General features: G+C 39.3%; 1 long non-coding RNA gene across 1 annotated transcript in view; it reads right to left on the bottom strand.

Moving 5' to 3' along the window:
* Positions 1 to 726: 726 nt before the first annotated feature.
* LOC108897353 (uncharacterized) overlaps positions 727 to 27,485 on the bottom strand; it is a 65,914-nt gene continuing 39,155 nt past the window's right edge. The window contains exon 5 of the long non-coding RNA XR_001963278.2: positions 727 to 968. This is a non-coding gene — a long non-coding RNA (uncharacterized LOC108897353). The remainder of the gene's footprint in view (positions 969 to 27,485) is intronic.

The following is a 27,485-nucleotide window of genomic DNA, read 5'->3' as shown; positions in this document are numbered from 1 at the left end:
TTTGTTTGATATTTTTCAAGCCTTTTTCATATTGTCACCAACCATAATGGTGGTGTTACTACAAGCAAAAGGGCAGTTTTTGTGTTTCTGACAATTTGGCAATAACCACAAGAAAAGACTAAGTTCTGAAGCGCAGTTGATGACAAGATCCTTCAAACCGAAAACAGCTTCCACTGAGATCCAACATCCAAGATGCCTGATTGTCTACTTAGCTGGTTAATCACTTAATCACAATGTACCTGTTCCTAAATGTGCTTGTTTTCCAAATTTAAGGCTGACCTGCACAACTACATGACCAGATCTACGGTGTCAAAAATGCAACCATCTGCCAAAGAAACTGCATCTAAATAGCAATTACGCCTCTAATTTCAATATAAAACAAGTTGAAAAGTTTTTTTGCACATCAGCTTGACTTGTGTTTTATGTTGTGTGGTAGACCTCAACAAAACAAAGCTTGTTGGACAATTCTGTGTCATTGTAATCTGTAATACTAGTTCCAAAGCCAGTTCCTTGGTAGGTGTGGCATGGGCATACAGCCAAAACCGGCAAGTGAACATTCAAACTAAAACATCTGAACAGGTAACAGGATCCCCCACAACTTTGGGGGTAATTTGGACACAGTGTGGCACACTTTCTTTGGTGCAATATCCTGCTCTGGTCCCCTCCTCCTTCCTTCTCCTCCCCAGAGAGACACATTGATCCGCTGTCTGGTGAGCCCTGTGTCTCCAGTATCAGGATAATTCCAGGAGGGATTGGTTTCCCCTTGTTACCTTGTAGTTGGGAGCCCTGTTCCTGCCCCTTCCTAATTCTCCCCGCCTTACCTTCCCAATGGCACTGGGCACGACCAGTAGACAAGGGTCCCTTTGTCCTCTGTTTGAAGCAGAAAATGAAGGAGATGGAGTTGGGAGTGGAAGAGATGTCGCTGAAAGGTCTGAAGATGCTTCCCTTTCTCTATCCACAACACTCACCTGTAGAATTAAAAATAACACATGTAATATGTTGTATATAAAGACAAGCCATTGTACATGATAATCTTGAATCCACATTAAGTGTGAAGATCTTTAAATCTCCCAAAGCCTCACAGTGCCTCAAAGTGCTACAGACCTCAATTAATGACATTATACTGTCACTATCATGTTGATCCACAGTGCACCCTCTTGCAAATAAGATATTAAGCAGTAATTCTCTCTCTTCTTAATCAAGTTATAACTCTGATGTTCCATTGTGTGGTTATTTTGATAATGCCCTTGTATGTCCATCCACAATGCCTCTTGGTCTGAGCTCCTGACATAAAATATAGTACCCTCTTGCTGCTGTTGTCTATATTTTGCTGCCTTAAAAGTGATTGTCCTATACACACAGGTGCATGTCAGTTTTGATAATGACCTAGTGCCTAGTTTACTTGATACTGAAATCATAATACTACAGTATTTGCAACATAATCCATTGTTGTTTCATTGTACAGTGTCCTTGAGTGGCCAGAAAGGTGCTTATAAATAAAATGTATTAGAATTCTGGTTTGTACAGCTTGGCTTTTGTCTGGTGCATGTTGAGACATATCAACAAAACAAATCCCATTTTTAAGTGTATTGTTACTTTTTAAAACTGCATTATTTGCTCAATTTTCCCCTTCCCTTGAATTCTGCTAAACCATGAAAAGAATGTATACAAGCAAAATCAATATTTTAACAACTGGAGGATGGGTTATACAGCCAGATAATTTCATCTTTACGGCAGCATGTACATATGAGTACAAACAGTGCAATCATACTCTCAAAGAACTGTGTACTATTCACCAAAATGAGAATTTAGACTGCCTGTGACACTGGACATCTCTTTTATCCAGCCCTCCTATCCTCTTGCCCTGAAATAATGCCATGAGAGCTGCCTCTACAAAAGTTCCCAGCACACACAGGCAATTCTTATTTTCCTTTCATTGTCCCTGCTGGACAACACAAACAAGCAAACAAGGCTTGAGAGCGCATCATTTCATTTCCATATAGATGAAAAGTGTGCAATGAAATAAGTAAGTGTTCATTTGTACAGAAGACACAATGGTTTTCATCTTGATGCTTCAGCACTGTTCCAAGTGCTCTATGAATTACCTGAACAAAACACTAGATAGGATGATATTCACTGCATTGTAATTCTAAAAGGGTACTAATAGATTTTGCCAGTGTCCAAGCACTTGAGACATGAAAGAGGTTAAAGCAACATGAGAACTGAGATGATAGACTTATTCACACCAGATGTCATTATACTTGTCCACTCTAGTGACCATGTTCAGGTCCTTTTGGGTCTTGTAATATTGTTGTATGGAGCTTATTGTAAAATTGCAAGAACTTTCATAAGATGGCGGAAGGTAACCTTTTGTAGCAGGGGAAATTTAAAAAACACAATTATTAGTTTGTTTTTTACACCTTGCCTGACACATGTGCAGCTCCTATAAACTTCTGTTTGAGTTAAATTTGAAAAAAAAAAAAAAAAAAATCTCTGCATGACAAAACAATTTTCTACTAGGTCCTCTAACCTAAACAACCACATAAGTCATTTGTCCCTGCCCTCTGATATGACCTATAGGAGTTGGCACCACAAGCACCCCTAATACTTCACCCATCTCTGATGTGACAATCCCATGATAAAGATTTGGTAAGTTTTATGGGAAGGTTTGGGCTAAAACAAATCAAAGCACTTGTTTTTCTAGGGTAGAGAGCTGATGTTTTCTCACACAACTGTGAAATGTTGCATTAAACAGGAAAATGTAACTATGGGTTGTAATAACTGGTTGCACCAATGACCTATGGAAATGGTTGTTATGGAAGGACAGTCTGTTTTGTGTTAAAACGACAAAGTGGGATTATCACTCTTGTCCGACAAAGGAGAAAGCAGTGCGATTGTGTTAGAGAGCCACAAAGTCCAAAGATGGTGAAGGTGAGGGTGGTTGACTGGCTCAATAAAACATCAGACTTTGATTCTGGAGACTGCTGTCCATTTCCAGTCAGCAGTCACCATTAACTGTTGACCAGAGTACCTCCTGGACGTTCATTAAGTGGTGATTATTTTAACTGTAACAACAAACAACAAAGGTACCTTTACCTTAAGAAAGCAGTAATAATAATCCAAACCATGCTTCGCCCTAACCATGTTGTTCAGTGCCTAAAGCTTAACCATAGCAGATTTCTTTTTCTAGCAGTCATTTATAATGGTTGTGGCAGGCACTGACAAATGATGCAGTGGCACTAGATCACAAAATACTTACATATTTTAAAGGGCAATGGCAAAGGATGTGTTTTGGCATTTAACTTCAAGGACTTGTAGGTCAAGGCATACCTCCTGAAATTTACTAATTATGTTGGAGAATAAACAGCGTAGTGTGAAGCCTGAGTACAGGGACGGGGTTGGAAATATGCAAGGAGGCAAGCACTGCACAAGCACTTTTGCAAATTTTGATGATGGTTTCTCTCAATCCCAAGGAAACGACAGGCTGAATTATCGATGAAAGGCCTCTTTAATCTGAAAAAAGTTCAGACTACAGAAACCCATACGGAGCTCTGATAGATGCAATGATCAAGGTTTATATTTCTTTGATCTGGACAACCCCAGTTCTTTACCAAACCTCTCAAGACCAGTTCTTGGGCTTACACACACCAGCATCTCTCATCTTATGATGAAAAAGCTTGGGCGGTACACACAGCTAAACAATATTTCACTCCCAGGTTCCAGGTCCCATTTGAAGAGATCACATCCTGACATGAAAGCATTCTTTTTTCCTTACATCCAAACCCACTCATATTTGCCTGAAGCGTCGATCCTCTGATGGTGGTAAATGAGTTAGAGACAATCCAAGTCTTGGGTAAATGGAGTAGTGAGCTGTTAATGCTGCTCGAGTGGTTGTAACAAAGCACAAGAGAGACATAAAATACAGAAATCGAAAAAAACACCATACTGTCTTAGACATGTTGGATGATTGGAGATAAGCACAGACAACACATTAGCAAGATGTTCAGAACTGAAGAAAGCCAACATGCGCTACATCCATTATGACTGAACCCTGAACTTACTTCAGTTTAGTATCCAACTGTTGATAACAGTTGTTAGTCAGTTGTCATGATTATTGTGGCAATGTCTAATTAAGCATCCTGGGATAAATTATGCTAATGTAACCGTTGAATAACTTTTCTCCTCTCATAAGAGGTTAGTTGTTTTTAATCTCACCCAATTAGCACATTAAACACAAAGTGCTACAGAACCGAGCGGCACTGGAGCAAATGAGCCCACCAATCTAATTGGGAATTAATGAATGCTTTAAAGTGCTAGCAGCCAGTGCAATTGTAATTCAAAACAAGAGAAAATTAATCACAATAATTTCTGGGAGAGAAAGTTAGCATTTACATAATTGAAGCAGAGAGGATAAAAAGGCCATGGCAGCGTTGGGGAGCACGACTAATCAGTAATCCTCCATAGAGGAAATTATTTGTTATTCCAATTAATTATCAACTGTGCTTAATCACCTAAATTGCAACTAAAAACATTTTTTTGCCTTTTTCTGTAGTTTTCATATCACAGAAGATGAACTGTCCAATGGTGTTTGCTGGTGGGTGGGAGAGGTTATTGAAACAGCTGCAATGGGATCTGAGTTCAGATTTTGCTGTGACAAAACACTGTATGTGCACTCACTGTTAAAGCTCGAACTTTTCTCACTTGTTTCCCTCAGCTTCACCTCTTAAAGAGTTACTGCCTTTCACCTTTGTATGGGACAAGAGACACATTTTCACACCCCTGAGGTTGTGAATAAATGGCTTGAAAAATTGGAATTCATTGGCAGCGATACCGTCTGCTGTATATCCTTTGTGTTTTACAGTCCCATTGCAGGTATGATAGTCCTGAACAAGCAGCAACATTTATCCTGGACATGAGCATGATTGTAATGATGCTGGGTGAGAATGTATCTGTTGCTTTCAGAGCATCTGTTGCCAATGCAGGCGCAATGGCATTAGCAGCAAAAAGCCATGGAACATTAACCGCTCCCAACAGAACTTCCAGATGGATTTTGTTCTAATGGCATCATTATACGCTAAATTAAAAGGCGGGTAAATGGAAGTGTAAAAATTTAAATGACTGAAAAAAAATCTCTCAAGCTTGAGCTGTCTTTAGTGGAGGCCTCCGACAGAGAGATTGGGAGCTGAGCCGCACAATGAGCGTTAATCATACGCATATATAAAATAATAATGAAGGAATGAATAGTACAGTAGGGTGGCAGTACACATTATACTCTGTTATGTTTAACACACCAGCTGAGACTGAAATGGCTGCTTTGCAGATGATGCGTTCAGCTTACATCTCACTTGTTAACCTGTTAGATACTCTTCCAAGTGATTTCTCGAGCTAATGTGGTGATTTTATGAAATCATCTTAATCTGTATGTTTTCTTAATGATGTTATCCTCACTGTTTTCTCAAAATGTAACATAAATAGTGTCATAAATAATATATATAGGAAGGCAAGGAAATATTTCATGTTTTTAAGTTACATGTGCTGTGTATGATCAAATATTGATTTTGTTTGCCACAAACTCATTCACACACGACGGAATGTACAGTATGTTAACCTACATAGTGATATTATTTATGTTTGAAGTCAATTAGAACCCAGGGAGGTCAATTTAGGTAAGGTAACAATCTTATCTGAGATTTTGGTGGGGTAGTGCTGTGTAAAACTGTCTACACCCATCATCACTTCAGAATCATGTTTATAAGAAATATTCATAAAATATTAAGATGATAACATAATAACATAATGTTGAGTACGTTATTTTAGCAGGTCTCCAGGACTAAGTGACAGCGGTGCATAGTCCACAGAAACATGAATGCAACACGCAACTGTGAGCGCAGACTTGGGGTCACCTGGGATCCTGACCCTGACTGAGACCTTCTGACCCCTGTCTGGGCCTCAACAGACACTCATGGCCTTAACCTTTACCCTTTTACAAGCTGTTGTGTCCAAAACCATCTACAAGCTCCCTGTGTAAGGTCTGGTCCTTTCCTGGATCGATCAAACACAAGGAATAAACTTTTGGTTAGGAAAGAGCAAGGTCATCGGCACGTGGGGGTCAACAGACGACACCTCGCATCGTGGTTCTCATTTTCTTATTTGGGGATTTTAATCACTCTTCAAATTAACATTAGATTTTTTAATTCTAAAAAAAGGCAAGTTATCAGCTGAGAAACAAACGGCTGGTAACACCTGATTTATCTGCTTTTAATGCTATCACCACATTTCTTTGTTCAAATTGCTCTCAGAAAAGAGCTTCAACAAAAGTAATTGAGGCTATGTTTTACACTGGAGGTACAGAGCGTTCTGTATTGCTGTGAGAAGGGTCGGCAGCACTCACTGTTGTGAAGAGGGATGAAAGAGAGGGAGTTTGAGCTGCTACCCTCTGACCCGATAATTAAAAAGGAGAGATTCGACAAAATGCCATTATCAAAACAACTCTCCTAAACCCATTTAACATGACTTATTTCATGAACACATAACAGCTAATGTAACTGAGCAACCCTCTTGGTAATGATTGCTACTAATGTTCATATTGTCTACATTTAGCATGTTTTTTTTTAATTGTGTGGGTCATTTTTTACTCACCGCTCTTATGTGGCTATGACTGCTATCATTCGCTCTTTATGTTTCCAAATAGGCAAATTTCAGTTTCAGTGTTTTCTCTGGACTCTGCATCACAACTCCGCCACCACTGACATTTATGTGAATTTAACTTTCATGTAAAAGATCATTTTTGAATGATTCTGCCCATATCTACCTCCTGCTCCTCAACCCCTTTTGAGTGTCCCTCCACCATGTTTGTCTGCCTTGACAAAAGCTTCATTAGAGTCCCAGCCATCTCGGTAATTGGGCCCATTTATTTCAAAGGTACATTTAATGGTGTCTCTTATTTTTCAGCAGCGTGCAGAGGATTAAAGTAGATCACAATGCCCCTTTTCTCATGGTTCTATTTTCTTCATTTTAGAGGTGGTCAATTATTAAATTATTTTCACTTTTTCTTTCATCTGCAACATACAATAAATTGTACGGACCTCTTTAGTTAATGGTGGCTGTGGCAGTGGGTGTCTATGTGCACACACACCCATGTGCACTGAATGCATGTGTGTGAGCGTGCGTACTGGTGTATCTGTATGTGTGCATGTGATTTAGTGCGTCTTCATGTGCTGTATATACTGTAAAATATGTTGTGTTTTCTTATGTGATTGTGTACTGTATGTTTTTGTGACACCATGCATTTTCTGTCTGTATCCTGTACATTTACCTCTGTGTGTGTGTTTTAAAGGGCATTTCCATATCTATCATTCACACTGCAGCAGAGGGGGGTCGTGCCAGACACCCCTCAATCCTTTTATTACACACCCCAAAACATCAAAAGCCACGTAAGCAACCAAGGTGGAGAGAAATTACTTTGTGTGTGATTTCTCTGCCTCTGACTCTCATGTCAGCTCTCCCCTTTATGTCAGTAATTGTGGGTGATTATTTTAACTGTGAAAAGGGTAGCAGGTAATAGAGGCTGATTAAATCCAATGGACAGCAGCCCAGACAACCCTTAAGACACAGCCATGTAATAATAGTGAGAGCTAGCATCACCTACACAGCCCGTCCACTCACCTTATTTTCCATGACACGAGGCCAGATGCAATTTAATGCATTTATTGTGGTGTTAGTCCCTATATTGACAGCTGTAAACAGTTGTGGTTAAATTGAATCTTGAAGCCCTGTCATGGGTCTCTATGGTAAAGCTTATGTTACAGTGACAAAATGTGCCCCAAAATGAGAAGAATGCACTTGCACACACCCACACACACGTACAGTGAGATGATATACTATCATTTGGCAACCACAGGCTGACACAACAGGGATTAGTGTCAGAGCTGAGATCTTTCTTTCTAAAAACCTAATATGAAAACTGTTACTGCCAAGAAGCATGAACTCCTCATTTTTCATTCCCGAACAAGACACCTTGTAATCTCAACTCAAGATATCTAGTTAAAAGGCCTGTTGGAACAAGTGCAATACAGTCATAATAGATAACCAAACAACACCTTAAGGCAAGCTGCAAATGGTGCACTAATTTGTTTATCTCTGGTAGCATGTACGTGACATATTACAAGGTGAAAAATGTGTCAGTGTTCATATGCACTTAATATTACGCACTTTAAAAGGATGGCAAAAATGTTACCTTCACACTACTGAATATGCAGTGAGTAATAGTGATGTGGAACAAATTAATAACAAGTGCTTTATGATTGTTGTTTATGTGCATTTTTATAGATAGACATGTTAGACTTGAAATTTAAGGGCAATTTCTTGCAAAGCATGTCATCTATGTTCATAGTCTGAATGGAACTGAAAGAGTAAAGTGTTCAAAAATTGAGAAAGCTTTGAATTAGGGGATTTCTAAAGATGAACCAAACAGCCAAACAGGCAGTGCTTCAGCTGAATGTCACCATGTGAAAGTCCACATGAAAATGACCTTTTGTGTGAATGGGCAGTTGTAAATGCCTTACTGTATTGTTGGTCACAGGGCCTAAAACAAATGGCAACTTCCTCTTAAAGTCTGCAACAATCGGTATAATCCCTCTCAATCTGCTGGGGTTTTTTTTCATGTATGAATTTCCAAATTCCAAAGAGAGACATTAGTTTTATCTAAGCTCTTACATATTAATGTTTTACACCACCATGTTGCATTCTCTCTCACAAAAGTTTTACACCAAGAACAGTGAAAATTCAGTCATGTTGCCTGAAGTTACTTCCGAAACGTGGGTGACTTTTTAATTTAGAAAAACTCTTCAGAAATTAAATCACCATCTACTGAGTTTGGAGTGAATTCGAAATGTGATCTTTGCTGATGAATGAGGCTGGTTGAGCAGGCCACGAGCGCAAAGAAGTCAGTCTGTTGGTGGTGGTGTCAAGGCTGATATAAATCACATCTCCTCCATGCTATTAACTTCTGGAGCTATAGGGAGGTTAGGAGTGAGGCTGCTACAGGAACATCCCCTACAGAGACCCTTGGTGGATGGGGGACTTTACACCCAAGTAAACAACTCTCCCTGCCCAGAGGGCAGCACCAACAATAACCCATCCATTACAAAGAGTAGAGAAAGAAAGAGGGTGGGAAACAAGGAAGGAAAAGAAACAACAAACATTTATTTACTGTCGCTGTTGTCACTTTTTCAGCCATTTTTTTCATGATTTACGATTTCCTCTGAGAAGCTTGAGGTGAATTGATTGGGTCAGGTGAATTTAAGAAAGAGGCACTGGTCGTGGTATGAAAGCAGCTCAGAAGGTGCTTTTAGAAAGAACTGGAATATACAAAAAGATAAGAGATTAAACTATGATCACATTACACGAGGAGATGTGAAAAGTCACTTTGTTAAAAGCTCACAGCACTAGGATACAATGAACAAAAGAAAAAATCACATTAATATCCCCAGCTATTTCCTAGAGAGTAAAGACTGCATCAAAAACACCTAATTAACATGAATATGAATGCTTTAACAAGAACAGCTAACCACAACTATCATTACAGAAAGGAAAAAGGCATCTCAGAAATAAACTTCTTGTTATTTGGCAAACAAAACCCCCAAAGAATTCCTCAATCAAACACAAGTCTTCCCATTCATGCAGGAGAAGCACCTGTCATCTCACTGGCTCTTGTGGGATATAAATTATGTCTCGGCTCCTGTGGGTTGTACGATAATGGGAGTCTTATTATTTTAACTAGTGCTGTCCACCAACCACCTCACCTTGGAAGGATAAACTCACATTCCAGAAATGTCTGTAGATGAACCACAGCTTTTCTAAATAGCTTGTAAACCACTGTAAGATTACATGACACAGAATATTCATTGGCCTTTAAAGCTATTTATTCCTTGGTGAGAATGAGCAGAAGAAGCTAAAATTGTATAAAACAACCGCACACATGTATTCAGAAACAAACAGTAACATTCAACTGTACTGGTTTGTACCTTATTTAATCAAAAGACTTTGATCTTTTGGTCATGTCCATGGCAAGTGTGAATGAACAGATTTAGTTATATTGTGTCTGGTGGTACAGAGTGTGTCTGGATTGTAAAGTAGGGTATAAGGTAACCTCTTCCAACTATGAGCTCACCTGGATAAAGTGACTTGATACAGGATGTATTGTGTTTGCCTTCAAAGCCCAAAGTAATATTTTTTATTACTTATTTAAAATGATATCTAGATTGGGACTCAGATTTACAGCATTTTAGCCATGCTAGTGGCATGACTTTAGGAATGTCAATCTGCCAGTCCATTCCTTTGGCTCAAACTGAAGTGTCTCAGAAACTAATTGATGGATTGCCATGAAATCTTGTGCAGATGTTCATGGTTCCCAGATGATGAATCCTACTGACTCTGATCCTGAGACTTTTTCTCTAGAGCCATCACAGCTGTTGGATGAACTGTCACAAAATTCTGTAGACACATTCAAGGCCTCCTTGGGGGATAAACTGTAATCATTTTGGTCATCCATTACATCTAATGGTAGTGCGACCATCAGTCCAAAGTTTAAATCATACAATACTTTGGTTTATGACCAAACAGCTGCAAATATAATGACTGAATTTCCCTCAGCCTTAGCTGTACTTTATGTTTATAGCAGATATATAATATAGCTAATTAGCAAATGTTAACTAAGCTGGTGAATATGGTACAAACTAAAGACCCTCTAAGGAACTGGATGTTCAGTTTTTTTCCAGAAACATAAGTAAATTTTGTTTAAATGGTTTTAAGCCTGTTTTTTGTTGGCCAAAATTAATGTCACTTTTTGACTTCAAAAGTCATCCCACTCAATTCATTCTGTCTAGCACCAAAAAAGTCAGAAATTTGTGCTATGGGATACAATTCAATAGATTAATTTTTGTGACCATGAGAATGAAAGGTGTGATATCAGGTTGGATACACATTATATCATGCATTAGCATGTTAGCATTGTCACTGTGAGTACAGTGGCTTGGTGACATTAGGACTGAGCCCAAAGCCTCATAGTGGTGCTAAAATGGTTGCAGATTCAGCCACATTCATTAGGAATTAAGAGTTATGCGCAATTTTTTGAGGTCTAGATGTGACACATTCTGCCCTAAACATATGTACTGTATGTATCAAACTGTCGTCACAGGCTGGAGTTGCAGTTTGACATTTGACATTTGCCATTTGCGTGAGTGTCTGCTAGGTGCGTCTCATTCCTTATTGCATGGCTTATAATATAAGCCATATTATGGAACTACTAGATAACTAAAACCTGATTATTAGAAATAAAAATAGAGCCATTAGTCAAACATTTCTGAACATATTATGTGATTACTGAAATCCTGAAGGACGGACGGGGAACTGAGATTTATGTTCATCAAATTTGAATTTGAACCCTCAAAGATGTTAAATCACTACAGACTAAAACTAAACATCCATATCAATACTTTCTCCACATCCACCTGCTCTCTCTCTCCTCTGTTTTCATTGCTGTGTGTACCTTGGGGATATTTTGTGCGTCTTTGATGTCTCTCAGACTTCATCTCTTTTTTGTTTACCATGTTTATTGCCTCCTAATGTTTTATGAATTAGATATAAGCTAAATGTTACAACGTAATGAGTATTTTATGAGTAGTATTTTTTTTACAATAGTAGATCACTACATTTTTTTTTTTTCTGAGCTTATAGAAATTCCACTGAAATGTGTCTAGTGAGCTCTCCTACATTCACAGAGTGCATCTTGGAGGTACAATACAAGGCACGGTCCAGGAGCTGGCTGCATAATGAGCTGCTGTGTTAGTAAATCAGATGCTAAATACACACATCATAATTGCAAACTAAATTAATAAAAACCACACTTTCTTAGTATATGTGCCCCTTAGTGTTATTATTTTATATCTATAGAATCTCACAGATTCTTTGAAAAAAAGAACTGGAACACGATTATGGAGAACTAGAGATGGGCGACATGGTTTTATTCTAATTCGAAAAAGTAAAAATGTATTTTATTACAATCAGTAAAGCTAACTGTTATAATACTGTTATTACTACAACTTTATGAACTATAACTGCAGTGATACTAACAAGGTCATATTGCCTGTATGATGAGGCAGATCATAAAGTTAAGATAACTTTTTAGGATTACATTTTCTTATGTGTGTGTACTGAAGACAATTGACCAATGAGCTAAAGTTGCAGTGAGAATTGGAAAAGTAAAGGTAGAATGGCACTGGGGAGAGAAGGAATGGAAAGAAGAGGTACAGCAAGTGATTATTGAGAAGACAAAGACCCCCCTGTCTTGGGCCTGACAGCACCCTCTACATCAGGTGCCCCCCATCCCTCCCTCCATCCATCCCCCGAGCTCGCCATCCAATTCCATCCAGACAGGGGAATTTCCTCCTCCCCACCACCCACCCATCATCCATTTATCCCTCCATTCATCTCTCTTTTCCCCAACAAATGGAAATAATAACACACAACAACACAACAACCAACAGTTCCCTGTCGCTCCTTTCTCCAATCCTCTCATCCAAATTTCAGCTCCTCAGGATGACGGGTCTTTTGATCAGACCTCTCAAGTCGGTCCCAATGGGGGAAAGAGATACGTCTGAATCACGCAAAGAATGTAACTGGCAGGTTTTGGTGTGGTCTAGCCATCCTGTCTGCCAGCGAATTCCGTACAGTGCAGGCCAACAGTCGAGACGCCTGCGTTAACGCAAGTATTCAGTGTCGCAGACAAAGCTGGTTTTGCATTACATTAGATTATTCAGACACTTTGAGACAACCGGCCAACTCACAATAGAATTACAGATGAAGCACTTGCTTATAGAGGTTTACGTTCTTAAGATAAGCAAGGACAGGAGTTGTTGACTGTGTGCCTAAACATTGTCTGGGTCGGTTCCAAGGGACATGAACTAGATGGCTGACTACTCTTACCTGTGGATTTCCCCATGTCTTCAATCACAGCTAAGGCTGTTGTTACTGAATAAGGTGTTTGTGAAGCACAAGTCACCTGAGAGGTTTTTTTTTTTTTGACTCATAAACACCAACTTTAACAATGTGTAAAAGGTGAAAGCAGAAAACCATTCAGTGGCAACGGTCAATTAATGTCACAGGCATTCTTCAGAAAGTAACATCTGCTTCTTCATCACTAAGCATGAGGCTAGATGTAGACAGATGGAGTCAAATTTCTTCTGCTCTGGTCAGTTAAAGGTTTGCTACAAGACAAGACTTTTTCTGTTCTGTAATTTTGCTGGCATAGTTTTCAGGAATAAACATTAATCACTCGTGTTGTAATGTATTTCCCACAGATCAGTTTACAAATGTGTCTGGTGCTGTTGCGTTTATATTGGATTTTTTTTATGAGATTATGATGAATTTCTTGTTTTCTTTGTTCAGCTGTGCCAATTCTCACTACAAATGCATAAATAATGAGTCTTAATCTGGACAGACCTTAATGAATTTCTGTGCTAAACAACTGCTTAAAAGATAAGAATGTTTTATCAATATTCTTTATTTTTGTTGTTGTCAAAAAATCCCATTGAAAGACTGTATAACAGGTAGTCAGCCCATCTCTTGACACCTTCTAAGATTCCCAGCCTGTATGTGGCATCCAAACCCAAACACATTTGTTCCACTGAAGAAATCAATCTTTAAAAATGAATCACAAATATGTATAACTTTTTGCAAAATAATTAAAACAGCTTGGCACTGTAATTTTTACCAAACATTACTCAAATGGAAGTAAATCGTGTGTTTGTCAGGGACTATTTTCACCTGCAGATTTGGTGCACGAGTGAGTATATACAGCAGTGGGATGGTGTATAAAGCATCAACTCAAAATAAACTACAGTGCCCATGTTCATGGTAACAAAGGAACATGTCACTCATAACGGTGTGGCTCACTAATGCATTTTAATAGTTTTTGGGTGTACATGAATGTACATGTTTGGCACAGAGAAAAAGGTTTCACCAGGTTCTGACTACACAGGTAATATTTATTGGTAAGTCATTGTTGGTCTTTTTATAGGATTTGTTGACAGTAAGAAAAACATACAATGCCACCAGAATTATCCTTGAAGTAAATATCTTAGTAATAAAGGGTTACACCGTGTCTTGCACCCCGGCCACAGGCAATATGGAGTTAAAATAAAGTGTTTAAAAAAAGGAGCATTTGGATATCTTTCCCTGCCAGGAGATCAGGACCCTCAGGGTGCAGACATCGGACACACTTGTGACCCACTGAGCTATGTGCCCTACAGCACGAAACACAAAGGGAACAACACAGGTGATTCTACACATGCTCCTGTCCTGCTTTTTCAACACTTGTACTCTCTGTCTCTGTCACCCTGTGCTACTTAGTGACATCAACCTTTGGCACACTGACAACCTAGTCCAGGTTTCAATTTACAGAGTGACAGCGAACATCCAAGAGGTCCTTTAAACTTTCTAAAAAGAGACCATCTTCCACAGGCTTTGATTACTAAAATTCATGATTGTATCTACTGTACAAATTCTTGTGAACTGTACTGTTGCAAAATCGGTGAAGGCCTTTAGCTGACAGAAAGATGTTTCACAATTCAGGGGGATTTTGGACGGCGGTGTCACTTTCTTCTTCTCTGAATTTTGTTTCAATTGTACCAATGGACAATACAATAGTCTCTGGAGATTTGGTGATAAGAGGTCGGGACCTGAAACTGAACCCACGTGCATAGAGTTTCAGGTAATCTTTAACATTTTTCTATCCTCCACACCCAAACAAATTAATCTTTAGATTGCCGACTTAATGTCTTAAATACCTCTTTTCCTATGCTTGTAATGAGAGCATTACAAAGTATAAGTGAGTGAAAGACATAAAGCAAGCAAGAAAGAAAGAACACAAGAAAGAAATGCACAGATTGGAAAGCAATATCACAGACAGTTGTTGGACTGACAACTTAACTGGCATTGAGTAATGGCACATACTTTGTGTGTGCCGGGGATGTGTCATCACCTGCATGTTTGCCATTCAATCCGCACAGCCTTTTCCTTGTTAATTTACACAATAGTTGAACATGAGCACGCATGGGGCCGCAGTTTTACCTGGAGCCAACAGTGCCGAGTTACAAGTGAACCCAGGATAGAAAGGTAAAGCCATACCAGTAAGCTCTGAGAAGCAGAGAGTTCACGGGAGGAAATGTGTTCAGGTGTGCATGTGTGTGTGAACTCTGTGTATTATATTTTATAAGTTATGTAGTGCGACATCAAAGTGCAAAATCAGTGCATCAGGATGGGAATGATCAGGTAAGGTTACAGAAAAGGGAGATACGTCACACAGCGGTGACCAGAAATGTGCATCATTAATCTACAGCACTTTATCATTCTAATGTCATCATGTATGATATATAACCATATTATGCTGCACGATATGAACACTGAGTTTCTTTCCAGCCTTTTGTCAGATTTTGGGAAAGACACCGTCTTAATTTAATCCTCGTTTGGGAATTCCCAGAGTATTTACGGCTATCATTACCGTCTGGGCTGCGTTGTGTGATGAGCTACCTGATGCAACCAGACAAACAGTATGCCTGCACTGACAGCATTAAGGAAACTGAATGAGACACACGCATGGGTGGGCTTTGCATGAACAAGCACGCGCACACACACACACACACACACACAATTCTCCATTTTGGCTGTCTATATTACTCACAATCCACATTCTACTGCATTGTTTGGTCACAAGCCATCCACTCTCACCCACACCTGCTCTGCAACGCGACTTAGCATGTAGAGCACTAAAAACCCCTCCACAAACATCTGTTTTCAGCAAAAGTCTCATTAGATATGAAACGTACTGTTTGGTGACATGCACCCTTTGGCTTAATCACCAGATTTGCAAAGTTATGACCTCAATCACCATTTCCAACTTTAAAATAGCTCTGCCTTCAGCCCGACTTGGCTAACAGGAAACCATTAAAGCACCAGCAATTACCATCCCCATCCATCCACACAGTCCCTATTTTATTTTAATCTGTTTAAGTGCATTTTCTACGCAAGGTTAAAATATGAATCCCCGCCGCCCCCTCCTCTCTTCGACGAGGCAGGGTTTTTCTGGCTTACTTGAGAGCACAATTTACGACTGATTTAATTTAGCCTCCGCAAACATTTCTAATGACATTAGGCCCAGTGCATATACTGACTGCCTCTCCCTCTTATTCCATTAACTCCTAAATCAGGTTTAAAGACCATACTGATGCTGGATGCTATTATGGGTGATTATCAAAACAACAGACAATGGGGCAAAGTGTTTACTAACTGGTTTAGCCATAATTTTGCGTAACTAGGACAGATGGGAACATTACAAATTACTAACCAATCTTTTCAATAATGAAGGACCTCACAGTGTGCACATTCGGTCACGTCTATTGTCACATGAAGCAACACAACATCTACAGTTTGTACTAAACCATTAGTACCTGAATTTTTTATGGTGTATGAAATACGTCATATAAACAGATCCAGGTTTGACTTTGTGCAGATAAGAACAAAAATAACACCCTCTATTGTGTGATCAAGCTGATCTCAAAACAAGCTAAACGCTGGACCTCTCTCAGCTGTTATTCATTCATGACTAAAACCTCAAGTGCTCTCTTAGATCACACCCATTCAGCTTGTTTGACAAGGACTAATGATGGCCGTCCATCTGCATACATGCTTACAGCTGTCTCCCGGCCTCATCCAGGTAATGATTGTGTTATTAACCCTGAACCCTTTTTCAAATTGTTATTAACTGCTGAGGGAGAGAATGGGACTCAAACTGTCTCCGCTCACCTGTCACCAAAGCACCGCAGAGGACGATTTGATCCCAGTTCACTATCTGTCATTGTCAGAGACAGAGGTAGGATGGAGAGGGATCCCATCCACACACAGACACAGAATTTTACAGAATATTTTGATGAAATAATATTGTAATAATATGGGGTTTCATGCAGTTTTTTCCTCATGAACACACGTTATTCAAATGCTGCCACTGGACACCCATCAAGTGCTGTGTTGACTTTTTCTTCAGTGGACAACACATTCTTACTTGTCCTCAACACCAGCACTTCTAATGATACAGTACAATACAGAAAATAGGGATCTGTAATTTTCCATGTAATGTACAACTAGACTACAAAAATGGATGCTTGCTTGGCGTTTCACAAAGGTATGGGTGAACTAAATCTATACAACAGGGACCTGGATCTTGCTTGCCAGACTAGCTCAGCAGGAAAAAAAAAATTTTAGCAATGCGTTCTGATAAAATGTAATTAGATTGAATTGCATTAGATGAATCCCTTTACCTTATTTAACAGATATTTTTAGACTGACATCCAAAATAAAAACCTCAAATGAAATAATTGAACATTGTGGGAAATATGCTAATTAGTATTTTAGTTTTCTGGCTGAGAGATGAGAAGATCAGTTTCACTCTTACATATATTGCTGGAGCAAGTAGCCTGTTAGCTTAGCACAAAGTTCAGAAATAGGGTGGAACAGCTGGCCTGTCTGATAGTCTGAAGGTAACAAAAACCCCCACTACCAGCAACTCTAAAGCTCATTAGTCACATTTTGTTCATTTGATCCACACAAAAACCTGTGTGTAAAAACAACAGACCACTGCATGTCAGATTATTTCTTGGCCAGAGCCAGTAACTTCTTGGAGTTCTCCATCCCTCTCCTTATTTCCCATCATCTCTGTAATATGATCTAATAATATGAAATTTAGCTTTTAAATGTGATTGTTGAATAAATCTGCACTGACTTGGCTGGGCTGATCCCTAAGGCTGCCCCCCAGTAGTGGATATAGCATTATGTTGTTTGGGTTAAATGTATGTATCTACACATTTTACCTTCCAAACAGACCTTACGTGGTAGATGACAATTTGATATGGGATATGGGTCACCTATGACTTTGTCAAACATGAGCCACACACACTATGCAAAAATATAGTTTGAAGGTTTTGACAGCTGAGGATAAGGACTTTTTACCGTAAAACAACTGATCGAAACCACAAGTTCTTCAAAATAGTAAACATGATATCAGTTGAACTCTTAATGTCTCCTTGCCATCTCTTTGTCATTTGTCAAGCTAAATATACTGTACAGTATGAATATGATAAAGTATGATAAAATGCTGTAAATACATTTTAAATGGAGTGTATCAGTCTCTCTTTCCTGAAACACTACCTCATTCCAATAGGTTTGTGCACCAGACACCAGTAAAAAGTAAATGTGCATGTGCATCTGAGTGTATTTACTGTAAGATATCAGATAGGAGACAAAAAAGACACATACTGATAAAAAAAAAAATATGCGTGGTTCTGTGTGGATCAGGAGGGTTAGGGGTGAGATGCACAGCCGCAGGTTGGACAGGACCTCTTGGCCTCTCCTAGTGATAGATATGCTAATACCCTCCATTCACTCCACTTCACTCCCTTTATTTCCCCCAATTAAAGCAAACGCCAGTGAAACTGTAATTAAGCTGTGTCCAGGCAAAAGACTGCCTGCTGCTTTTAATGAAGCCCCATTGATTCTTCCTTTATTTGCTATTGGTCTCCCTATAACATCCACAGCCCTGAAATAAATGGAAGTTAAAAGTGCAGCTCTTCCCATCTAGGTTGTACATTGTATTGGACTGTTTAATTAAAAAACCAAGAGACAATTGCTCTAAGCACATACAGCATTAGGACTAGCATCATGTGTGTATGCAAGTTTGCATCGCTCACTGGTGTTGTATGTGTGCATATGTCACTGTGTGCATGTGTGTGGCTGCAAATCATGACCCAGCTGGTCTGTGGGCTAATGATTAGAACTACTGTTTCACTCTCTCAAGTCTGAATGGGTGAGAGCTATACAAGTTTCCAAACAAAAGCAAAGCAGACTCTCTTATTTGTGAAACAGAGATGACCTCGTGTAATCAATACCTTACGATTTAAAAAAGTGCCGAAACCAATTAGCCAGATTGAGCTATTGCTGAGGGCAAAATTGGCCTGATTAGAAGTCCAATATGAGCACAATTAAAGATAAAAGGTTTGGTCAGGCAGAAGGGCAGAGTCAAACTGTCAATTGACTAGAATCACAGCTGGAGATACTCTGTCGAGCTAAACTTCCCAGGAATTAAAAATAATTTCAAACTGAATTAAGATTAAGATGTTGCAGCACAGGCAACATATTGAAAAATAAATATTTTGCTGCTTGCAATGTTGGTGATATAGTCAAAGTCCTTTTAGCCAAGTCTCGCCACTCGGCAGCCATATTGGCAACACCCTCAGGCAGTTATTTCAGGATAACAAGACCAGGCCCCTATCTAAATGAACGGGGAGAGAGCCATAACTTTGCTTTCAATGGTCAATGGGACATAAAAACTGCCTGTGTAGAATCATTAGTGAAATCTGATTTAAAAGTTTGGTGACTTTTTCCCTGAAATATGGTTTAAAATGGCTTTTTTTTCTAAAGGTTATACTTCTACTATCCATAAGGTTAGCTTGATCTGTTTCAGTTTAGCAGACAAATGGCAGAACTGGGAGTGATGAGGGAGGGGCAGGTCATGTGTCATACAACAGCCATCTTTCACATAATGGCCTGTTCTACTTTTAGCAGTGTGTCCAGATAAAGTGTAAATTTACTTTGTAAATGATCAAATCTTAAAGTTGTATAAAATCTTTTTTGTTGTTGTTTGAAAACATATTTGAATACAAACATGACAAAATGTGATGTGTATTTTCTGCAGAGTAATGTTCTTCGTCCACAGTGACTGTGTGGATTGATTTGAAGTAGTTAATCAAGTCTGGTGGGGCATTCAAGCTCAAAAACCAAGAGAGGATATGTTAAATTAATGAATTAAATAGGTTAAACAGCAGCCTACTTAACACTACAAACCAAATCCACAAAATCCAATTTTATATTGTCTACTAGATTTGGGAATGTTAAAGACCCCTTTACTGACAGCAAATTCAGCAATAACACAGTCATTAACTACTTTCTCTTAAAGACAGTCCCTAATCTCACTGGGAATCTGCAATTCTTCCTGCTTTGCTGTGGCAGCACCACCTAGCAGCCAGAGTAAAACATGAATGAGATATACAAGTGCAAGCCAGAATTCCTAACTGCCAATCAACTTCTTTGTGTCTTTGTGTTATACTCTACATGATTTTGTTTGACTTAGAAGCCATTAAACTTAATTTTAATTCAACAAAAAGGACAGTCAGTCAGTCGGTTGGTCTTTTGTATTTTCTGACTCCTCCATATCCAAGACTGTATCCAAGACTGTCATTCTGTAAACAAATGGTTTGACTATCTATAGCTAGTATTTCTTGAGTATTTTGACACCTCATAATAAATTCTTCTTTCAGTACACGTTTGGATATGCAAATTTTGCTTACATATATGCAAATCAGCACATGCAGCAGCTTTCTCTTTCTGTTTTTTATGTCTCTGTCTATGGGATACAGGACAGTGCTGTACCTGCATTTACTTCAAAACTAAGCAAGTTGTTTTTGTGCCTTAACATAACCAGACCTTAACAAAAACGTGTACGATCAGAAAACGGTTTTGGAGGGCCCTGACAAATGTTGTTGTGTGTGTTGTTCTTGAGGGCAGTTGCAAACAGCGTGTTATGTTGTTTAAGGCCTAAAAATCTCTGATCCAAATTAAGTGACCAGATTATTCACAGCACAACTCATTGCTGCAGAAAGACTCACTGAAACCATCAAAAGTACAGATCTTGTGCAGATGCAAGCAAATTATTTTTCAAATCCAAAGACCACTCTCAATTTCTACGTATTTCTTCCTGCTTGGACAAAAGTAATGAAGTGTGAATGTGGAAGATACTTGCAGAGAGTGCTTTCACCATCCTTTTTTTTTTTTTTTAGTCAACTGGCATGTTAACGAGGCCAATATTAAAAACACATTTCTCAATACACCAGCCTGTGTATGACATTGTAATTGGTATCACATCAGAATTGAAGGCACATTAGTTTAAATGCAGTGCAGAAGCTTCTTGGTCGTGCGTCCTAAGCCTGAGACGTGTGTTGAAATTACCCCCAGCGAATATCACCCTCTAATGGATTAATAGGAAGATTTGATAAAAAGCTATTATGAAGAGTAAACCAACAACAAAGGAAGATCTGGACGGTGGAGGGAAAGGGAGGAAAAAAACTGATTGGTTTGCCAAGCTTAATGGTTTTCCACCTTGGGGAAAGAGTAATTTAAACACATATATTGTACTCTTATTGAGTACATTTTGTCTCGCTCACTGCAGAAAATGGTTCCAGCCTTCTCTTTTTTTTGACATGAAAACAAAAGCCGCACAAAAGAAGAGAAACATTTTAACGCCCGGCACCATATCTACAGTGGACACCACCAACAAGCCCAAAGTGATGTCCCCTCTTCTCCCCTCATTCTTTTTCCTCCATTTCCCCAGCCCCATGTCTCCCTTTTCTCTCTACTAAGTAAACAACATTGTCATGTAATTAAAAGCACAAGTAGTTAATGTAAATGTTTCCTATAAGCCTGTCTTTCTATATAATTGGGAACTGGCCAAAACAACGAATGTCACTGTTAGGTAAAATTAACAAGCTTAATCCAAATGCAAACCTCTGGAGACAGATATGAAATACATCTTCAATAACAAGAGGCTGATAATGTACTTCCCTTTTCTCTGCCAACCCCTCCTCCGCTGTTTTTTCCCCCTCCTTCCCCTCTTCTCATCCTCCCTAACAGATCTTCCGATAAATTAACTGCTTTTTAGTTTGCAGCTCCGGTCCCCATTAATCCATATGGGGAGAAGTGTAGTCAAGTTACACTAGAGAGAAGAGAACTGGTACATTTTAGCGATGCAATTAGGACCCATTAGTCTTGGCTTTAATTAGAAGGCTGGAGCGTTGATATTTCAAGTGCTGGTTTGTGCTGGTGTTGTGTTTCCCCGCAGCGTCGCTCGTCTCCGTCCTGCAGTAGGAGTCTGTCTGGCGCATGTACCATTTTCTGCTTTTTTAGTGCCGTTTCTATTCTGAATCAGCTCTATACTGCAAAGTTTTGACTTTTCAGCCGAGTGTCGTCTTTAAAAAGTGAAGAGATAACATGTCTAATAAAGGAAGAAGACAGGGAAAACCTAAGGGGAAAAGATGGTTTAGCGGTGGGGGGGCATTAGCGGAAATTAGAGGTGTTAATGTGCCAAAAGGGAAAATGAAAAAAAAAAAAACTGCAGGAGAGAGGATGTGAGCCACAGAGCAAGAGAGAAAAAAAAGTGAGAGTGAGATGAGTGAGGAGTTAAAACCTGAAGCCTCAAAGTCAAATTGATCTGCTTGAGGTGCCACATTTAATTGTTAGCCAACAGACAGACATGACATCTTAGCTCCGCTGCTCTCTCCCCGGCCACATTAGCCGACCGCACCGCTTCATGTTCACAGAGTGGAGGCAGACTGTCTGGAGGAGGAGCAAAACTCACCATCCCTCCATCCTCCTTCCTGACTCATCACTGCTCCTCTGACTCTCAGCCCACAGCAGCAGGGACAACAGGAAAGGTCATTGCAGACCAAAACCATGGGGCAGAATTAACATTTCTGTCTCAGTGTATGTGGCACTATGTCAAGTTCATATATAAAGATGTGAAAAAAATTAAAAGAAAGAAATGCAGAACTACTCTTCTACGTGATGAAAGATCGTGTAGCGCTTAAATTAAAACATCAACTGAATTTTTTCGACTCTGGCCTCTACCTCCCACCACTCCACTTGTTCACTTTGCCAGGAACAGTTTATTAAAAACAACTGAGCTCATTATAGCCAATTAAGTCATGATTCATCTGTCTAGATAAACAAGCGGTGGCATGGCATTAATGTGATAAGCAGTCTGTTTAGACTGCAACATGCACACGTTAACACAGACTCAACACACACACATTAAAATGGATACTTTTAACTATGTATTGTGTATCTATGAACAGCATTAGAACTTACACAATTTTCAGTGAATAGTCAAAATTACTAACTGCTTCATTCATATCCACACACTGCTTGTTCAAATAGTAAACACAGTAGAGTTATGCCTTTTATCTGCAACTACTGAAAATGAATATTCATATATTACAATACATTTTTGAACAGTACTTGTGGTAAGTGTGGCTGCTATATTTTACTAAAGAGGTATCCTTAAATATAGTTAATTCACCAATTAATATTAATTATGTTAATTAATATTAATTAACTGCAGTTAGCCTACTTCTTTGTTATTAATTAACTGCAATATTAATCTCTTTAAACTCTACTTACACATTCCTAGTTATTACTGGCTAGGTTACATTACATATTGTTAGTGGTCAATAGTAATATTCAGATTTGAACAATTTATGTAACATACATAACTCCAACATCAAGCTCCTCATACTAAAACTACTCAAAGTGAAAATTAAATACTGAATAATTAATAGGTTATGCATGTTCTTACATTTTTGAAAAGCTGCTAGCACACCACAAAAGTACTAAGCAGTCCTTACAAAGCTGTATTGTATATGACATCTCATTCACACTCAAGAACCTGTTTGGTCTGCTAAAGGATCCAACTGTAACTGAAGTTATTAGATCCTGCACCCAGACAACAAATCTGTCACCTTTCTAGATTACAACATACCCTTGACACTTCCCTATCACCCCATCTACAGCTAACTACTTTCCCATAGTGGTTTTATCTTTCCTCTGAATATGTTGTACAATCTAATCAGACTTCCACCGGTGGCCCGGCAGCCTCCAGCAATAGACTGTCTGCCGGTTCACGGGCCTGTCGTTGCCTTCAAGTTGACAGGCCAAGACGAGGCCCCAGGGGATGAGGGAGCCCAAACAACAGGAATATATGGTGTCTCGATGTCTGTGTGTGTATGAGTGTGCATGTGCAAACCTATGTGGAAAAAACAGGCTTGTCATGATGACAGAGAAACTAGTGAAGAACAACTGAACATTGCTGATCAGTCATTAGTCATGATCCCTGCTGTCAGTTATGAATATATTCCCACCATGATAATGAGTGTGCTAACAAAGTTTCCAATTACAGCAACACTGGAAAAGCCACTGTTTCATTAGCCATCTAATAAGGCAGTGTAGTGTAAAGACAAAAAAATGTGTCAGAGTCAGGAGCGTGACTGTATCCATTTTTCAGCCAGTGAATCTTTGGCAGCTCGGAGCGAGGCTGAGACCAGAGCTCCTTCATGTCTCTGTCTGTTTACAGGGCAAGCAAATCAAAGATGCGTCTCATTTCAGAGGCTGTAAAAGTGCGCCTGGGGATGGATCAGGTGTCTCTGATACACCCAATCCTCCCTGAGCAGCCTCTACTTACAGACTACTAATCCATGTATCCTCCAAATGAACACTGCAAACAAGCAGTATAATTAAGTGTTCTCAGGAATAAAATGTGCTATCTGTCCAAATCATCTTAAAAATGTCTTTCCCAGTCATCACAACCGGATAGTATGCTGGTACTTGTTGGAAGAAGGTTGCATTCCTATCTTATTAAAATCTTCACCCAACACCTATTTCCATTTCCACAACTATCAACACTGAATATCCAAAAATAATAACCGACTGAACCTGCAAGGTTTACCAGATATGACATTTTAAACTTTCCACTACATCAGTAACACAAACAGGGCATATCAGTTTATTATCGCAGCTCTATTAGTGCTTTTAATGCATCATAGCCATGGGCTTTTCCCCTTTCATCCTATGGAAAAAAAAAAAAAAAGAAAATCAATTGAGGTTTTTTGTTGAGTTTTTCTTGCAATATTTTGTTTCTTGTGGCATATTTGTTTCCCGAGTGGTCACGAGTAAAGCCATTCTAATCGAAACATCAATTTATTATCTGAAAGTGCTTGTTCAAAAGAAGGGGGGAAAAAAGAAACCCAAAGCGCTACATTTTTTACTGGAAATTTCACAGCCTCACATCCGCTGCGGCATTACGCCAACAAGCTGTGTGAAATGAAATATGACTTAATGTTTTCGATGCACTTTCAGTCATCAAAGTTATCGGGGATTTCATTTCTGTGGCGGTAAGTGAAGGAGCTATTAGCTTGTCTCTAGCTGAGTGATTTAAAGTCGCAGAGTGGACGTGTTGGCTGACTGGATGAGACAGAAGCAGTCCGAGCCAGGTGTCTGGGGCATACATCTCCTGACATTTATCCCTCCTGGTTTGCATTTCCAGCCCTCCTCCCAAAGATGGCAGGGGTGGGAAACAGCAGCATGCTCTGGGCCCATTACGAAAAGCAAAACGGCCTCCATTTACAAATATTTTTTTGTAAATACTATATCATGTTCTTAACACAGCAGGTCCCCTGGGCTGTGCAAAGAGCCCAGTGAGAGTACGGGTGGATGTCAGTCTTGAGGCCTGTATCGAACTGCAAGCATCTGGAGGCTGGAGGTGTCTGTCCCATGTTCATGAGGGCAGAAAGCCTCCATGGATAATGTCCTGGGGGATCCTGCCTTCTGCTGCTTTGAGAGATTAAGAGACACAGGCAAGGTCTCTTCTCCCCCCAACACACAGACACAGAGACACACACACACACACACACACACACACACACACACATCCGCAAATATATGGACACAAGCACAAGCACACATTATACACACAACACGTGGCGGCTCTCTTTCTCTCCATCCTTTCCTCCCCCTTCTCAGTACATACATGGACACACATGGTGTCACACTCACAGACACACACACACATACAGCTGCACACACCCCCCCTCTGTCCTGATTAGCTCATAATGGACGACTGATGTCCCTGAGACCCTCGGGACCTCCCTAGGGAGCCCTCCAACTCTGACCCCTATCTCCACCCTGCACTCCACCTTCTTAAAACACACTAAATAATCTTTCATTTGACAGGGACTTGAATGAAATTCAGCTTAGAGCTGCATCATTTGCCCTGGACAATAGAATATTGATAAATAAATCATTGTCGTGCAAGATTTTTTTTTCTTTTTTTATGACTGGAAGGAACAGTTACTATTTCCATTTTTTTCCATGATTATGTTGCTGCTACCTTGTGCATCCATTGACCATTTAAGTGAGGGTTTTTTTTTATTATCATTCTTGTCTTTGATGTAAAATTCATATAAGTCATCACCACCTCAGATATCTTGAATATCAGCTAAAATTGTAGGATAAGTTCAACACATGCCATGTTGGAAATTTTACATTTTCATGTATGAACCTACATCTGTAGGCTTAAGTCCACAAAGGTAAATAAACATGTATTCACAAACCTATGCCACCATGGAGACAATATCCGGCAGACTCATCAGAGCAGGCAATTAATCACCTCGCTCTAAAATAAACAAAACAGGGATCCTAAACATGCGCCTATTAAATCAGCAAGCGGGGCTGGATGGCTGCTTTTAGACGCAACATTTACATGTAATTATCTTCTTATATAATTAAGTGCATTCAGTTAACAAGCATCTTGCTAACGGGCCACATTGCTTACCCAAACGAGCGGCGGGCAGCCCAGAACGCTGAGTGAGTGAGTAATTAGAGCTCAGCATGCTGGTGTTAATGGAAGTGATCTAAAAAATCATCGCCAGAGAGAGAGAGGGAGGAAGGGAGAGAGGGAGGGAGGGAGTGAAAGAGAGAGAGAAGGAAAAGGTGAGGCAGAAAGGAAACTTCAGAATTTAGGATATTGAGGGAAAAAGGGCAGGATGAGATAGCTGAGTGGGTGTCGTTATTGAATTTTTGGTTTGATGACCCCTAAATTTCAGCACCGGTGAAATTAATATCACTCGACGTGAAGCTACATTTTTGTAATTATGTCGTTATGCGTTGCACCAACCTGTGGTAGCTGAGCAAACATGGTGAACCTTAACACTTAACATCTAAAATTGTAACACAAACAAACTTTGAGCACTGATGTCCTTCGCTACAATCACTGACAAAGTACTGGAAAATAAAAGTAATAAAATAACAACCTAAAATAAAGACTTACATATCATTTAATACATCATAATATCTCTCACCTCAGTCTGCTACTTAAAGAAGCAGTTCAACATTTTGGGGAATACCCTTATTCGAGCAATGTCTGAACTACCTAGCCTCTCAGAAATTTTGATTTAAAACAACATAAGCAGTAAAAGCTCCATGGTTAAGGTTAGTAAACACTGTAGTTGAAATTAAATCTAATAAACATTTTGTGTTTCAAGTCACTGTGGATTTTTCTGAATTAATCTTTCCTGAACCTTAACTGACATGTTCAGTATCAACATTTTTGCCAGATAATTAGCAACATCTGACTGACATTACCTTTCATTCAAAACATGTTTTCTGTTGCAAATGACATAAATATAAGTAATATAAGTTTGTCATTTTTACACTGTTGTTTTGAACGTATTAAAGAAAACAAAATATGATACTGCATTAATAAGTGAACTTTAGAG

Source organism: Lates calcarifer, linkage group LG16_LG22, assembly GCF_001640805.2.
Source record: "Lates calcarifer isolate ASB-BC8 linkage group LG16_LG22, TLL_Latcal_v3, whole genome shotgun sequence".
In the NCBI taxonomy this organism is placed as follows: domain Eukaryota; kingdom Metazoa; phylum Chordata; class Actinopteri; family Centropomidae; genus Lates; species Lates calcarifer.
Note: the sequence above shows the minus strand (reverse complement) of the source record. Positions and strands in the feature narration are given on the sequence as shown.